Here is a 12,630-nt window from a genome sequence, read left to right as displayed (position 1 = left end):
GGGTTTGTTAAGATCAAATGAGACAATGCATGCCAACTGCTTAGAACAAGGTCTGGTAAGCCCTCAACCAATTTTAGTTATTACTATGACTGTTCCCTTTGCCTAGAATGCCCCCTCCCATTTTGTTAATCTAAATTCCAACTGTTCTTCAAGGTACTGCTCAAATGCCGTTTCCTTCAAGGAGCTTGCCCTTAGTAATTTAGTACTCACAATTTAGTCCCTAATAGTAATCTGTTTTATATTGCTCATCATTATTTCATATATGTTAGTCTCATCCTACCAACTATACTGAGTCCATAGGCAATGAGGCAAAAATAAGTGAGACAGATCTAGGTTAATATCTTTTTAAAAAAAATTTATCTTTATTGTTGAATGTATTACAGATGTGCCCTTTTTTTCTAGGTTCATATCTTAACCACTTTGGATGTGTGATTCTATGCAAGTCACGTAACCCTGTGGTCGGCAAACGGCGGCTCGCGAGCCACATGGGGCTCTTTGGCCCCTTGAGTGTGGCTCTTCCACAAAATACCACGGCCTGGGCGAGTCTATTTTGAAGAAGTGGCATTAGAAGAAGTTTAAGTTTAAAAAAATTAGACTCTCAAAAGAAATTTCAATCGTTGCACTGTTGATATTTGGCTCTGTTGACTAATGAGTTTGCCGACCACTGACGTAACCCATTTGAGCTTCAGAGCTCTTTTCTTATCTGAGAAAGGGAACAATAATCCTTACCTGGCTAGGTTATTGTAGAGATTAGATAATATTCTCAAAGCATCTGGAACAGAGTTTGATGCATAGCAAGTTGTCAATAATATGTACTATAATAAAGGTTATCAGCTCAGACTTGTCTTAATGGTTCAAGAGTACTCCCACCCAGATTTGTCCATCCACTGTCAAAGTTCTGCTGTACCACTCTCTTGCTTCACTTTGGGAAATAAAAGGCCCCTACTCTCTTTAGGGCTTTCCAGCAATGGGGAAAAATCCCAAAGTATACATAAGCAAGGCAGTGGGGGCTTTGGGACCATTTGGCGGAAAATATAAGCTGGGGAAAGAAAATCCCAACAGAGGATCTGTAGCCACAGCTGGAGTCTTCTAGCCATAGTTTGGGAAAGGAGATGAAACTATATAGAGAGTCTAATACTTGGTCTATAATTATTCCTGAAGAGCTCTAGACAGTCTACACTTATATTCCAATCCTAGCTGTGACTTTGGGCAAATCACTTCTCTGAGTTGTAGACACTTTATCTGTAAAATGGGGAAGGTAACCATCCCTTATGCAGGAGTTGTAGTCTGGATGAAGTCCCATATGTGAAATCACTCAGCATGGTACCTGAAATACTATTAAATTTAAAAAGTAACAATAGGGACAATTTATTGAATACTTAACACATTGCGGACCAGTAGTTTTATTGCTAGCTTTACCCAGTGGCCAGATAAGTTTCTATTGGACGAGTACAAAAAAATGTTTTACGTAAATGTTAAAGGCATGCTTTAAAAATTAAATACCCATTGCTTTTGAAGTTATTTATTACATGTTCTTACAAGCTACTATCTTTTTAAAGTATGATACTTTGTAAAACACTGTGTAATTTGAAGCGAGAATTTTCGTGATCCGTCCCAATGTTTAAAATGTGCACTTTGCATGCATTAGCTGATTCAATCCTCACTCCAACCTTATAAGATCTATTATTATCCCCTCTTTACAGATTAGAAAACAAAGACCAAGAGAGCTGAATTGCTTTTGCTAAAAGCACATAGCTAGCCACCAGCAGTTGTTACTGAGGCTCAGATACTTCAGCCCTTTCTAGGATACCACACAACTACTCTTCCTCAAAGAGCAATCTGTCTCAAAAAGCTTGTATACCCGAGGCATCTCCTAGCCATTCCCTCAAGAAGCAATCAGGCCTAGCAGGCCTAGCTCAGTGGTTGAGCATTGACCTATGAGCCAGGAGGTCAAGGTTTGATTCCTGGTCGGTAGGGGCACATGCCCGGGTTGCAGGCTCTATTCCCAGTGTGGGGAGTGCAGGAGGCAGCTGATCAATGATTCTCATCATTGATGTTTCTATCTCTATCTCTCTCACTCTTCCTTACTCTCTGAAATCAATAAAAAAAATATATTTAAAACAAGAAGCAGCCAGAAAAGGAAACCAGTCATCCTAGAGTTTAAACCATACCTTCTTTAGGCAGTGGGGAAGTGGGATGAGGAGAAATAAGCAGAGAGGTAAGAAAATGCCAACCACTAGCCAGGCAGCTCTAGACCTAGCTATGGAGGCAACTATCCCTTTCTTCTAAGGATGGCTCAGGACTAACATCAAACACATGCCCCATCATTTATTACCCCAAAACTCCTTCCTTGGAAGCAAAAAGTAAGGGATACTGAAGAAAGAAAGCAGAAGTGGGGAGAGAGACAGCAGCCATGATGGCCACGGCTACTAGTTGTACCTACCAGGATAGTTGCCCAGGATGGGGAGATGGCTTAGGAGAGAGCTGGGTATCCAATCAGCTCAGATGCTCATCAACAATCCTTCCAGCCAGCCCCTAGGGCTTCTTTTAGCAAGTTGGATCCTCCCTTAGCTGAGAGCCATCTGCTTTCCAGTTAAGACCTCCTTAGACGAGGGGTCATCAACCCAAGCTCCTCAGTGTGATCCAAGGGGCCCAGACACAGCCAGGTCCAGGTTCCAAGAACAGAAAAGAGTGGTACTGAAGGCAAGGTATGACCAGTAGCCTGGTTGGCCCTAGATGTAGCCACAGCCTTAGTGAATGAAAGCCAGTGTCAAGAAATCAATAGGAGTGAAGACCCTGCTCAAGAAACCAGCCTGTACCCTGGTGGCAAAGGGAAGGATGAAGGGCAGTTCCAGTAGCATAAACAGCCCCCCTGTTCCTGATTCCAGCCTCCTCTGAGTCCTGGCCCGCCCCCTTCCACAGCTTAGAGGCCAATAAGGAAGCTGGGCCCCCAGCCACTGCTAGAACTCAGGAAAGGAGCAAGGAAATGATGTTTGGGAAAGATAAAGCGGGTGTCTAAAAAGAATTTTTAAAAATACACGTAACTGAGAGAGAAAAATACCCCAGACACATACACTTAAAAGAATTCCTGTACTTCCTGGACTGAGTTGACCCCACCCAGCCATCTCCGCAGGTCCTCTAAGCCCCAGAAAAGCAAAGTCCAGATCAGCCAGGCCTACTAGCTTCTAGGACAAGAAGAGCAAGTAGCACTACAGTTGATTTTACACAACTGGGGTTATGTGACCTAGAGATTTTCCCAAAGTGAAGGTCCTGCTGAGATATAAAGACTCATAAGCCATTCTGGGCCATATTTACAGGGTCTGTGCTTCCTATGGGCACCTGAGCTGACCCAAAGAAAACTATTTCACACCAGAGACTCCACCTCCAGAAGAGTGGCACTCAGGGTTACCATCCTTAGCTCTGCCCTGAGTTTGCTCTGACCTCTGGCAACTTACTCCCCCTCTCTGAGCTTCTGTTTCCTCTCTGCAAAATAAAACATTGGACTCCATCATCACCAACAACCCTTCTAGCTATAGCATGACATGATGTAATAGGCCTAGGCCCAAGGCTAGGGCTTCAAATGATGTCCTCACTGACCTGTGCAATAGCCAGAACCCAGAATAGCCCTACATGAGTTTGTTGCACACTCTAAGCCCAAGCTCAGGCATCAGAATTTAGTTTCTCTTGGGGATTTCCCTTCATAATCCTCCTGATTCCCACTCCAGTTTCCTTTGACCTCTGGTCCCAATTCCAGCAAATTCTGGCTCCTGAAAGGGCTTACGTGAGCTCCCACAGGACAAGAAATATGCTAGGGCCTTTCCTCTCTGGGGAAATCATTCCTGGAGGTTAGAGGCCACTTCCCCTCACTGCCCTCTGTACCTCCTAGGGAAGTCTGGGTTGATGTTTATTCCACAAAAGGCAGATATTATTCAAGTAAGTCTATAGGCACTCCTTAGGTAGTTATAAGTACTGTATAGGTAAAGTTTGGAGATTTTTGTGGGCATATGGATCTGGTGTGGCCTTGACTAGTTTGGCCTTGAGCATGTTGCAGAACCTCAGTTTACTCATCTGTAGACATTCAGTAAACAGCATCTGTTATTACTACTAGTATTATCATCTACACAAAATAATAATAGGCAAGATACTATTAGTAGCAAGAAGAATAACTTATTTGATCCTAAAGAAGATGAAAGAGAAAGAATTAGTTAAGAGAAGATACAAAAGCCAAACCTAGTACTCTAGAACAGAGCTTCTAGCGGGCATACTCATCACCTGGGCATCTTGTTAAAATGCAGATTCTAATTCAATAGGTCTAGAGTAAGCTCGAGATTCTGACCTTCTAACAAGCTCTACAGCAATACTAATGCTGCAGGTATGATAACCACACTTTGACAACACACTAAGGAATACAATACCATTAGCAGTACATGAGGGAATAAACCCTGCCCTGAAAAAGCAAACAAACATCAGGATAAACAGTCTCTTCTCATGTCATTACTCAGTCCTGGGTGTCCAGCCTTCCCTAATCTTCTGGTCGCCAAGTACCTTCCCTCTTCCACTAAGTAACCCAGCCTATAAAAGCGCTTCCTTAATGAGGCTTGCAGATCCCCACTTCCTAACAAAATAAAGAGCAATGAGTTTGATAGCAGTCTGGCTCTGTCAGTAGCCGGGGTGGGGGGGTGGGCAGGGGGGACACTGAAGAAATTAGGACTAGTGGCACAAGCATGTTCATAGGACTGGCTGGGGTATGGAGGCGGGGTGGGAGTATTATTTGGGTAGTCACCAGAAGAGGTGATAGGATAGCCAGGAGGGCACAGACAGCATATACTTGAGAAATTCTTCAACAAGGAAAGATAAGAGAGAAATGTGAGCAGTTTGGCCAGTATGGGATTTGGGCAAGAGGCTAGAAGATGAGGTGGGAATAAAAGGGGCACCCTCTACCTTAGCAGAGCTGAGATCCAGATAACTTGACTATAGCCTCCTAGGTAAGTAAAGATGACTGCTTATTTTCTAAGAACTCAGAGGATAACAAGTGGGCATGGGTGCACTGGGGGTAGGCACATGCAGGCAGAAGTAGCAGATAAGCCAAAAGCTAACTCCCAGAAGAGTCCTTATAAAGACTGTTGGGAGAGGTAAGAGGAGAGATGAGAACCAATTCTGGAAGGAGTCAATCTCTAACTGTGTTAGTAGGCTGTCAACCCAATATATTCAGATATCACTATCTATCTCTGAGCCTGGCTCCCAGCAGACCCCTGAGAAGATACGTAGAGGGGGGACAGGTAGGGAGCAAGCAGAAAAAGACCCATGACTCTGCCCTACTCTAGGGCAAGAAGAAAAATATGGCCACTGTTGCTTGGGGTTGTGCTTAGTCAGGATGTCTGTCCTATAACTTACTGTAGGCTCTTTCCTCTTTTGAAAGTGTTTAGAGCCCTGGCTGGTGTGGCTCAGTTGGTTGGAGCATAATCCCTACACTGAAAGGCGGCGGGTTCAATCCCTGGTTAAGGCACATTTGGGAGGCAACTGATTGATGTTTTTCTCTAACATCGATGTTTCTCTCTACCCCCCCCCCACTTCAAATCAATAAAAAATAAAATGTTTAGACAAAGGAAGCACAAAAGAGTGTCCTTGATTAGCTCTGTTTACTTTTTGTGGCTCTTCCAGTCTCCACACAAACAGCACATTCCACCTGCCCCACTTGAAGGGATCCAAGCTCGTTCTGGCCAGCTCAGCAGGAAGGGAAGCCTGCACACCGTCCGGTAGACAGAACAATGCATGGCTTGTTTATCTGACAGAAGAGGGGAAATCTGCTTGATCACCATGGAGGGATACAGAGCTATAAAGGCCCACTCACTCCTCACTGTTAGCTGAAGGAACTTGAAGCCTGGTGATCTAGAGATCCTTACTACAGATCCAACCAAGGGGAAATATATATGTATATATGTGCAAATGTGCATGTCTATATGTGCATGTGTCTTTGTGCATGTATATTTATGTATTTATATATATGTGTATGTATATGTGTACATATATATCTCTGCGTATGTGTAACTGTGTGTATGTATGTGTAATTTTAAAGAGAACTTTTAGGACAATAGTTTTCATTTCAGTCTGGAAAAGTTATAATCTGGGTCATCTCAGATATGAGTACTTTATGGAGACAGGGCTTTGTTACCCAGCTCTGCCTACCCACCTTTCCCACCTCTCCACTCAATCCTAACCCTAACCCTAACTAAAAGAAAGCTAGGGTAATGAATAGGAAATGAAGGGAATGTTGGGGTGGAAATAAAGACTCCCCCAAATGCTGTGGTGTGTGTCAGGGTGTGCCTTTTGGCTTTCTAAATAGAGAGTGATAACTTCATCTGGTTAGGGCTTTTGCATTTAACCTTCTGTTTTCATTTCTCCATTTTCACATTGGAATCTTTAAAACATGGGGGCATGTCTTTTTCTATAGAAGGTTGGAAGGTGGCAACCATATGAATGATGTGGGAGAGTTTTTCAAATATTAGAGGCTAGAAAATGTTTAGGAGTTTAGAAAAATGATACTCGGAATTCTCTTTCAGAATGGGCTGGGGAGTATATTCTAGGTTTTCTATGCATAATCTGATAAAACATACACATCATAGACTATTTCTTATCAGTTATCCCAAAGGCAGGGAGGTGAATTGTGCACATTTCGTAGCTTCTAGGAGTAAGGGGAGCAAGTCAAGAACTGAATAATTGAAGATAGTTTTTGTCTCTTTCCTGTATATACAAAAGCTAAGAGGGCTGACAGAGACTTCAGAGGAGCACACGGGGAAAATGACAGCAGGTTCATAGAGAACCATCCATAGAGTCAGATTTTGCTGTGATGTCCAATTTCCTACACCAATATCAAGTGTGATAAAGAAGATAGAGGATGTTTGCCCTCCAGCTCTGGGTTCTAGCAGACATATCTGTAGCATCCCTTGGGAAGAAGGTTATGAGAATTGTAGATTTCTTTTCTTCTCCCTTTAAGCCAAATATCGCTAATCTCAAACTCATTATTGGAGATACCACTTTTCAGGGGAAATATAGAATCCACAAAGGTTTTGTGGTCAAGTCTAAAAGCCCTTGGAATTACTTCTGGCCATCTTCACTACTAAAGACACAAAGCTTTAAGACAATAGCTAACAATAGCCAGGACCCCAATAGAACCAAGACTACCTACTCATTCTGCCTTGAACAAACATGACAATGAAGAAGGGCCAATGTTCAGCAGAGCTAGAGCACAGCGAGCAAGGTGGACAGTAGTAGGAGGTGAGATTGGGGAAGTACCAAGGCCAGATAATGGAGTTTTTCAAAGTCAAGGAAAGAAGTTTACATTTTATTCTCGGTATAATTAGTAGCTACTAGAGGTTGTTAAGCAGGGCACTACCATGATCTAAGTTTCATGAAAATCTCACTTGGTTGATGGATTTAGGTAGAAGAAGAGTAGAATCTGGGGAACCAGTTTAAAAAGTTCTTATAGATAAGAGATAATGGTGGTTTATACAAGGGAAGAAGCAGTAGGCATAAATAAAAGCAATTTGATTAGGTATCTTGAAGAGGTAAAGCTGACAGTATTTTTTGATGGGTTGTATGTGGAGAATGAGGGAAAAGAATAAACCATGATATTTGGGTCATCTGGCATTTGTTCCTTCTTAGCACAGAATTCATTCCTGAAACTGAGTCATTAGTAGTTCTAAAAAAATGTTGGCAGTTTTCACCATTCTTTTATTCTAGCATTTATAAAGCATCTATCTACATTTAAGGTGCTTGGAGAGTTACTATGAAACACACTAAAACCAAGAAAATATAATCCCGGTGCTCAAGGTATTTACAGTGTGATAAGGGGTAAATAAAAATACCTATGTAACCATTAAACAGGACAGAATGTCATGTCATAAAGGAAATGCTAACAAAAGGAGAGTTAAATAAAAGAGAAAGCAAAGCTGGTTGAATCAAAGAAGATTTTATAGAGACTCCGAGCTAATTTTTGAAGACACAGTATAATTTCAACTATAGAAAACTGGAGGAGAGGTTATGCCAGGTTTTGTATAAACAAGAGTGGGGAAAGCAGGAATATGCTATAGGGAGGACACACAGTTTCTATAAGGCACATAGGAAGTGAAATTAGAGTGATACAAGAACATGGTGGCCCTTAAGTGTCAGGTTAAAGCATTTATGCTACATAATCCAAAAGCCAAGAGAAAGCCTTTGGAGGTTCCAGGCTAGAATTTCTAGTATAATGTTGACTAGAAATGATGAGAGCAGACATCCTTGTCTTGTTCATGATCTTAAGGGAAAGTATTCAGTCTTTTACCATTAAGTATGATTTTGGCTGTAGGTTTTTCATGAATGCCCCTTATCAAGTTGTAACCAACTCTTTTTAATTAAAAAAAATGGTACATTTACTCAATGGAATATTATGCAGCTATCAAAAAGAAGGATCTCTTACCCTTTGAGACAACATGGAGGGACCTATAGAGTATTATGTTAAGTGAAATAAGCCAGAGAAAGGCAAGTATCATATGATCTCACTTATATGTGGAATCTAATGAACAAAAAAATCTGACAAACAAAATAGATCCAGAGACATGGAAGCATACAACAGATTATGGAATCTCAAAGGGAAGGCGGGAGGGAAGAGATCAACAAAAAACTTATATGCATATATGTATAAACCATGGACACAGACATTAGTGGGGTGAAGGCCTGGGGAGGGGAGAGAAGTAGGGAGGAGGGGGCCAATGGGGAAAAAAGGGGGACATCTGTAATATTTCCAACAATATACATTTTTTAAAATTTAAAAATACACGAAAAAAGGAATAAAATATTCAAAGAAACAAAAACAGAAAGAGGAATGATGAACAAACAAAGAAATTATCTTAGAGTCAGGATGAGGGGTCAAAACAAGGTACCAGATACAGATGATAGGACAGTTTAGAAGCTGGAGATGAGACTATCAAGCTGAAAATGAAATGAAAAACTATTATTTATTTTTCCCTAAGAGTGCTCTTTATCAAACTGTTGGGCAGCATGAGAAAATGAAATGTCATGCTATTACCATCTGACATCCTCTCTCATCCTCACTTGTAGACGTGTCCTGAAAAAGTGTACCCAGTAACGCTGCAACACAGTTAAATAAGCCAGAGTGAACTAAATTAATGTTCCTAAGGTTTACACCAAAGGTCCATTAATCTGTTTCACAGTAAGTATTAAATGTATTAAATGCATGAAAATGCTATATTTAAAGCTGAAATTATAATAAATACTCAGTGAAACATAATCTCCAAATGAAAAAACAGCAGGTGGTTCATGATCACCAGGAAAAAGTGGCAACTCAAAGTAACATCAAACATAAAGCAGAAATGTTAAATATAAAACCAGATCTTATCCCCAAGGGCGGGGGTGGGGGGCGGGGGACATCTTCTTTTCCAAAACAACCAAATGAAGGATCAGTAAAGAAGAAATGTCCAAGTATAACATCTCACAAAACACTCCATAACTGGCATCTTTAATAAAAAGGTAATCTATTAAATATCAGAAAAAGAAAAAAAAGAAGAAGGGAATAATGTGATAGAAAACATGCAAGGCAGAATCAACAGGGTTGGACTACTAATTAAATATAAAGGAAAAAGAAGAGTTAAGATGACTGAAACACGTACGAGAATGGTGTTATCACTAATTTAGAAAGGGAAGTGGAAAGCAGGAGCTGGCTTCAGGACACATGGTTTGATTTTAGACACAAGTTTGTTTATTGTGCTGTCAAATTATGTAGATAGGCATGCCCAGCAAGAATCCTTGAGTCTGGGCTGCAGTGCTGGAAAGAGGTCAGGACAGGGTATGGCCATGTAGTCATTATCCACAGAGAGGAGGCAAGCAGCCAAGGCTATTGCAGTACATGTGATTGCCCACAGTACTGTGTGCAAAGGAAAGATGGTGGGTGGCAGATCTTTACAGAACAGCTACAGTTCAGATGGGAGAGGAAGAAGAAGTAATCAAAGAGGCAAAACAATAAAATGGGTGGGGATGGATACAGGTACACATTTGCTGGACAGAAATCTGTCATGTTATCAAGAGACATAAAAAATGTTCTTGCTTCAGCCAATATATACTAAAATTGAATGATATAGAGAAGATTGGCATGGCCCCTGCACAAGGATGACACACAAATTTGTGAAGTGCTCCACATTTTTTTCCTGGAATTAGATAGCAGTAATAGTGGCACAACCTTGTGACCATACTAAAAACCACTGAATTATGTATTCGAAAGTATTTAATTTTATGTTATATGAATTATATCTGTTTTAAAAAGGTTCCTACCCTTTGATCCAGTTTTTCCACTCCTAGGAATCTATCCTAAGAGAGCAATTAGAGATGCACACATTGATTTATGTACATGAAGTGTCATCCACTGCAGGGTTACTTAAAATGGTAAAATTAAGAACATCCTAACCATCCAACATTTAGGAAGAATTAGGTGAAGAATTATACATCTACATAAGACAATAATAGTCTGCTATTAAAAACCATGCTTTTGAAGACTACTTAATGATCTCAGAAAAGGCTCATGATATAATCATAAGTGAAAGAAAAAGTGTATACAAAGCTGTACATAGTACCAGACCAATTTTTAAAAATGTATATACATATCCTATATAATAAAAGCCTAGGTGGCGTCATGCTCTGGCGTGATGCCCTTCCGCGATGTTGTCACAAGATGGCCGCCACAAGATGGCCATGAGCACAGCAGAGGCAGGGCCCAGTGGCCGCTCCACATGGTGAGGCCTGGGGGTCCCCTGGCTTTGCGCAGCACAGAGGAGGCCAGTACAGCAAAGAGGTGTGTCACAGAAGTGGAGGGCAGCTGTGGGCCATCAGGCCAGCAGGGGAGGGTGGTTGGGGGTGATCAGGCTGGCAGGGGAGGGCAGTTGGGGGAGATCAGGCCAGCAGGGGAGCAGTTAGGTATCAATCAGGCTGGCAGGGGAGCAGTTAGGGGGCGACCAGGCAGGCAGGCAAGCGGTTAGGAGCCAGTGGTCCTGGATTGTGAGAGGGATGTCCAACTGCCGGTTTAGGCCTGATCCCGCAGGGGTCCCCAATTGGAGAGGGTGCAGGCTGGGTTGAGTGACACCCCCCATGCACGAATTTTGTGCACTGGGCCTCTAGTCACAATAATAAAAGACCAAGAGGCATCATGACTAAAATGACCAAATGACTGGTCACTATGATGCCCACTGTAGCCAGCCAACCGGCCTGATGAGGGGGTGGGGTTGGCAGCCAACCTCTCGGCCCCTCCTCCCTGCTGGCCTGCCCCTAATTGGACTCTCACACCCCGATCAAGAGTCGGGCCTACTGGCCAAATGTCCCCTCCCTTCCCCCTCAAGCCATGCCCCCATCAGCCCACACCACCACGATAGGCCTGCAGCCCCTCCCCCCCACCAGCTAGTCCCTGATCACACCCCCCATCCCAATAGGGGGCAGGGCTGGGCGGCCAACCTCCTGCAGCCCCTCCCCTCAAATGGCTATGCCCTCAATGGGCCCCCACCACCCTGATCAGCCCACAGCCCCTCCCTCTGGTCAGCCCGGACCCTGATCACCACCCCATCTCAATAGAGGGCAGGGCTAGCCAGCCAACCTCCTGCAGGCCCTCCCCCTGGCTGGCCATGCCCCTGATGGGCCCCCACCATCCTGATCAGCCACAGCCCCTCCTCCCAGCTGGCCCCACCCCAGATCGACCCTCCCACCCCAATCAGGGGCAGGGCCAGCTGGCCAACCACCCATGGCCCCTCCCCCAGGCCGCTGGCCCCCAATTGGCCCCCCAACCCCAATCAGGGGCAGGGCTCATCAGCCAATCACCTGTGGCCCCTTCCCTCAGCCAGCCTGGCCCTGATCAGGGGCCCTGATTGGGCCCTGATCCAGGCAGGCCAGCTGGCCAACCTCCTGACATCTCCTCCTCCCGACAGGCCCAGCCCTGATTCGCCCTGATTGGGGCTGGGCCAGCTGGACCCACCTGTGCACGAATTCATGCACTAGGCCTCTAGTATTCATATACAAGCATATACATTTTCAAAGTCTAGATGGAAATGTACTCTTACCAGTAGGTATTTGTCTGTCTGTAGTAGAATTAAGCATCATTTAAATTATTTTACACTTATTTAAAATTTTGAAATTTTCTATACTACACATGTATTACTTTTAAAAAGTATATATTTTTATTTATTTAAGAGAGGAAGGGAGAGGGAGAGACAGAAAAATCAATGATAAGAGAGAATCATTGATCAGCTGCCTCCTGCACACCCACTACTGGGAATTGAGCCGGCAACCTTGACATGTGCTCTGACTGAAAATCGAACCATGACCTCCTGGTTCATAGGTTGACACTCAACCACTGAGCCACACTGGTCAGGCCTTATGTATTACTCATGGAATACATGGAATGAGAAAAGGTTTCCAAAGAAAAAGAACACCATTCTATATATACATATCATGTATCCTGGCAACTGTTTGTTAGAATTATCTGACATATTCCTCAGTTAGGAATCTGCAATTATACTTGTACTTCGACTTAATTATTTCAAACATGTGGATTTTACCCTTAAGGAAATCAGCTTAGAACCCACCAACTTAGCAAAA

At 43.0% G+C, this 12,630-nt stretch overlaps 1 protein-coding gene across 5 annotated transcripts in view; it reads right to left on the bottom strand.

Moving 5' to 3' along the window:
- The window catches only part of SHROOM4 (shroom family member 4), a 203,370-nt gene that overhangs the window by 50,737 nt on the left and 140,003 nt on the right, over positions 1-12,630 (bottom strand). Inside the window, exon 1 of one of the 5 annotated variants that reach the window (XM_079765047.1) lies at positions 2,444-2,905. The exons of the other annotated variants lie outside the window; for them this stretch is intronic. The gene's annotated coding sequence lies outside the window, so the exon portion shown is untranslated. Of the gene's footprint in view, positions 1-2,443; positions 2,906-12,630 lie in introns of those variants that run through there. 5 annotated transcript variants of the gene reach the window in all.

Source organism: Cnephaeus nilssonii, assembly GCF_951640355.1.
Source record: "Cnephaeus nilssonii genome assembly, chromosome: X".
In the NCBI taxonomy this organism is placed as follows: Eukaryota; Metazoa; Chordata; class Mammalia; order Chiroptera; family Vespertilionidae; genus Cnephaeus; species Cnephaeus nilssonii.
This window is presented reverse-complemented; position numbering and strand designations above follow the sequence as displayed.